Raw genomic sequence first — 5,344 nt, forward strand, 5'->3', positions numbered from 1 at the left:
GTAGACTTCTTCTTCTTCTTCACCCCAGGTATATGGCACATACCCACGCGGGGGGATTGGCCAAGGTATAGTTGAATAAACAAAGAAGTTTCCATGGAAGATGACGACAAAATTGTAGCACCAATCGTGAATTTTGAAAAATTAATGAATAAAAACAACAGAACAATATTGACAGTTAAATAACAGACAGCATTTTGGTGAAAAAAGAAGAGCTCGTAGAACTTTAAAAGAATTAGCACATCAACCTGCCAGTTGCAATTATGTAATCGTAATTGCAACTGGTAGGTTGATGTGCTAATTCTTTTAAAGTTCTACGAGCTCTTCTTTTTTCACCAAAATGCTGTCTGTTATTTAAATGTCAATATTGTTCTGTTGTTTTTATTCATTGATTTTTCAAAATTCATGATTGGTGCTACAATTTTGTCATCTTCCATGTCTTGTCTTCTTCGTCTTCTTTCGCTTTTGCTTCTCAGGTAGGTGGCATGCGCTCTTGTTGGCGTTCGGATACTCTGCTATGTATTTGGTAGAAGTCTGTCTTAGAAGGATGAAAGTTCGGACTGCTCTTAACTGTCGTCCACGTGCAGATGAGACTCTCAAGAAGAAGCAGGACCGAGCATATTGCCCGAAATGTCCAAAGCCGAAATGTTCAACGTTAGCCACTTGTGGATGTGTGCAGAAAAGAAATCCTCAAGGACCAATATACAAAAAAAAGTTGAATTCACAGCCACTAGCCATTAGGGTTGGCGACCTCTTGAGGTTGATTAACAAGATGGCCCAGGAGGGAACTTGCTTGGTTTCTCGCACGACAATAACTTTCACCACTCCCTATAATGCTCGTCTATAAGTAGCCGAATCGTGTGTGATATGGGAAGAATTCAATCAAAATAATTGTTGTGTGGCATCCCAGCCCTGAGTTTCTTATCACCGCTCGTCACTGTGATGTGAAATAGGAAAGTATAAAGTCTCTCAATCATACAATATTAATTAGCAGTCCCGCTTCTAAGAATCAATTGCTGCTGAACTAGTTGATGTATGGAAATGTGAGTGAGTCTCGTGCCGTGCGTTGTTAGGGTTTTGTCACGGTTGCAAACTTGTTGGCTGTGGCGTGCATTGCATTACAAACAGGCAGCCATTGTTCTTCGATGGTGATGGAGCGAATTCCACGAGTTGGTAAACACAGCAAGGACGGCCAAAAATTAAGTGAGCAGATGACATTAGAAAGTTTATTTGCATAGGGAGGTCTCGCAGCTGGCGCAGGACAAGATAAAGTGGATGCCAATGGGCAACGGCCTACGCAAGCCGATGATGACGATGACTTCAGTTACTCCCTTCATCGCCAGGTTTTGCTTGCGGGACTGGGTAGTCAGTGAGGTGAAATAATATAGACGCTGGCTGTATGGCGAAATCTAGTGATCTCATATTACGATGCCGGCACTTCTCTTGCCTGTAATTACCATGCATACAATAATAAAATGTGAAACGAACGCACTCATTCATGGGTACAAATCATGCCCAGCTCGTGAGAGCGTAAACAAGGAAAGCAGCCGGCCTTACTGCAATCAGATGGAATCGGCAGTACCCTTATCGTTGTCTGATCCTAATTATTAGAACCACACTGGCTTCACTCGGTGTGCCGATGTTCATTACATCACGCTATGCAAGCATTCCTCCTCAACTTTCGAACGATATGAAATGACCACCGGGAATTTAAACTTACGTTTTACAATGGAAAACAGTAAATGGGCAGGATACTATCAGGAAAAAAGTGCGCATTTCATCACGCAAAAGTCATTGAGTTGTCCGAATCGCACGAAACTAATAGCGACTTTTGTGCCTCAGCGCCATCTGTTGAGAGATTTGAGCAGCAAAAGGGTGGTGCGACGACGTTCGCAGTAGATGGCACCACCTCAACACGCAGCTCTTGCTGTGTCGTTTGACTGTTCTTCTTCTTCTTCGTCTCCTCAAGTAATCTCTAGCTCTCTCCTCTTCTTTCATCTCCCTTTCTGTCTCTGATTAATTTCATTTTTCAACTCTATTCAACTGTTACTGTTTATACAGCGTGGATACTGAAATGGAGCAAGAGTATCGTCACGCTTCTCATCGCAGCTTTCTTGCTCTTGTTCCAGCATTGTCTTTCTGTATGCAGAATGATGCTTGTTACATGGGTGAGAATAAATAATGATCTTGATGTCAGACATTGCATGCTTGGTTCCGAAGGTTGTTTGGCGATAGTTTTTTTTTGTTTAAATGAATTCATATATTTACAGCCCACATATACAGAGCGTTCGTCACAAAGGCGCTTGCTTCTTCCCTTACAAAAATGGTCTATAGACAGTCTATAAACTTCCTATAGGATCGATTGCCTTCCTACACATATTTCTTTTTGTATATCTATAATCTATAGTCTATCTATAGACAAAAGTCTGCTAACAGTGTATGGCCATAAATCTATAGATTGTCTATAGACAGTCTATAGGATTTGTATTGACTATAAACTTTCGTTGAATTGAGTTGAGGTTGAGGTGTTGAATGCTACAGGTGGGGTTAGCCTTGCTTATTCTACCGGTGATAGACTGTCCTCTAGGGTTTCTCTATAGAGCATCTATAGATTTAATAGACAGAAGTCTATGAACAGTCTATAGACTGTCTAAAGAAATTTTTGTAAGGGTGAGCCCCATGTGGTGTTGCTCATGTGCACCCGTGGTAGTAGTTTTCTCCGGACGAGGGAAGACCGAAGCTCCTTTTACGTACATACATAACGATACACGGCGCGGCTCATCTTTAGAGCTAAACAACTCCCGTGAGCGAACAAAAGTGTTACAACGTCCCAAGTAATTTTAACTGTTGGAACAAAAGTTATAGATATGAGCCAATTTATGAACCGGTCTCAAGTGCCTACCCAGTGGTGCAAGCAGGTTGGGATAGCAGAAAGTCATCAACCAAAATCTCAACCAAGCAGTTACTCTATTTGAAAACCCGATCAGAAATGCGAAACTCAGCAGGTATTATCGCGACGTACAGTTAATGAGTAGCAACTTCTCATTCCTTTCATTCAACTGCGCTTTCCTTATCCCTGAACACGAATTTTTATGGTAGATTAGCTCTTTTATTCCATTGACATTATCTCTGGCATTTGTGCACGCCGCGATATTACTTCTGAATAGTACGTCAGCAGCGTTTGTCTGTAAAGATTGAAGTTCTGGCTCCCTTTGCAGTACACCACACTTGCAAACCACTCTTTTGAACCATATCACGTGTTCACATGAGCATGATCCCGGGTACGAAAGTTAGATAGCTGGACAAACAGTTTATGATCAATTTATTTTATTTTATCCGCTTCCTTTTCACGCTGAAATGGTGACATACGCACACTGCGGTAGGACGTTTTCCGTCCATAAATCGGTTCCCAGGCAGCCGTCATTACTATTATCGCCGGCTACTTAATCTTTTCCCCTCCGGACTAAGCCTCTCTGGACAACTCTATTTCCGCGGTTGTTTTCGAGCTACAGCAGAGCAGTTTTAAGAGAGCGGACCTCGTTACCATATAAGTCCGGATGTCACACCCAGCAACATGACAGCTTCCTTTCTTGACTCAAAGCTGTGCGGTGATTTCAACCCGGAATATGTTCCGGAGTGTTATGGGCAGAAGATAGCATCTGTAGAAGATAACGGCAGGCTATGAGACGAAGCCTAACCGCTGCCGGCAGCGCAAGCACTCATCCGTGTTTTAGGCGCGACAGCTCGGCTCTTTCAAAAATCCTGCCGGTCGTCGACCCTGTCGCCGACGCTGCTGAAGCCATATTCAAAGAGCTTGAATGCCGCCCAGAAGAGTCAACCAAAGGAGCGTTCTATTAGGTTGGATGTGGCATTGACCGGGAGATTTCAGTAGGACATCAGTACTGACTTGAAGTTCCAAGCAAGAAACTGGGAGTTTGGCAACCTAAATAATAACAGAAATAAATATTCGAATAATTAACAATTTCAGTAATAAAATGTGGAACGTAATATGACTTGTAAAAATTAACATGCCATTTCAGGAACGCCCCCATGGCAGTGTTTTACAAGTAACAGAACTGGAAGGATGTGTCATAGAAGCGGATTTCCTATGAAGCTAGTGGCAGTACAGGGCAGTTGAAACACACTAACTGCAGCAGAAGTCAGTGACCTCTAATAATATTCACATCATTTCTGTAAATTCTGTGCTCAAAGTTGCAAGACTCGGCAAAAAGTTGAATGTGCATAACAAACAGCAATCCATACGGTTGCGATATATAGAGACGAGTAATCAAACATCAGCCGGTGCTAGAAATGGCGGCCAGCTTTCCTCATCGACAGTTTTATGTGGAAACACTGTGATAACTATGAAAATGTATTCCGCATATACCCCCCCCCCCCCCCCCCCCCCCCCTTCTCCAGCCGCTCCGTCCACAGGACACCCATAACGCCGCCCTGACAGGAGCTGTATTGCGACAGACAACGAGCTTAAACTGGGCGCATGCTTCCATGTACCTAAGCGGCTGAATGGGTCTTCGTAATTGTCACTGTTCTTGAAAAGCAAAGGAGAAATTGTGAAACTTGGTAAGCCTCAGGGAGAAGTAGAACTTTTTCGGATATTTTGTTGCTTATTTACAAGCTTCACGACAACCCTAGCACAACTGACACCGTACGCTGACCAGAAGCAGTCATCAAAACAATATATCCTGGCTTAAAGAGGTAGTACGCTAACTAAGAGTCCATGACAGAAATACAGAATTTATTACCAGTAATTGGTGATTGCACTGGTTTTTCTAGGCGCCCTTTTAGATCCTCAGTATAACAGAGATTTTCTTCTGGTTCCTTTAAATTATTTCCCGCTTCCACCAACTTTGATCTATGTTTAATTTAGATTCCTTGGAGATTAACTCCCACAAAATAATTTATGCTTTATTAAAAGAAGGAAGTGCCTCAGGTTTCGCATATTCCACGGCATCGACGTCTATAGTGCGATGTAGTGACTTCTTGCGAGGACGCCCAGTGTTGCTCTTGGGTGACGATGCAATTGTTGACACTTCTTGCGTTTTTAGCTCTTTAAGAGATGCAGGTTTTCTCGGCTAACTCTAACTTTTTACCAACTGATTCCGTGCATTCTTTGACACACCTCAGCCACTTTCTCAGTCCTGAGAAGGCGGCTGAGTTTTTTTGTTGTTGTGGTTGGGAGCCTCGAGATCCTTGCCTAGGCAAGGATGGCTGCTGAGGTTACCCGATCCTCTTGAAAGCTTTTCGTAGTAACCATTTTTTAAATGGTTTAGTTTATGGGGTTTAAGGTTACAAACCGATTCCGGCTATGAGGGAGGCCGTAGTGAAG

The sequence above is a fragment of the Amblyomma americanum genome, chromosome 9 (genome assembly GCF_052857255.1).
Source record: "Amblyomma americanum isolate KBUSLIRL-KWMA chromosome 9, ASM5285725v1, whole genome shotgun sequence".
NCBI classification, from domain to species: Eukaryota; Metazoa; Arthropoda; class Arachnida; order Ixodida; family Ixodidae; genus Amblyomma; species Amblyomma americanum.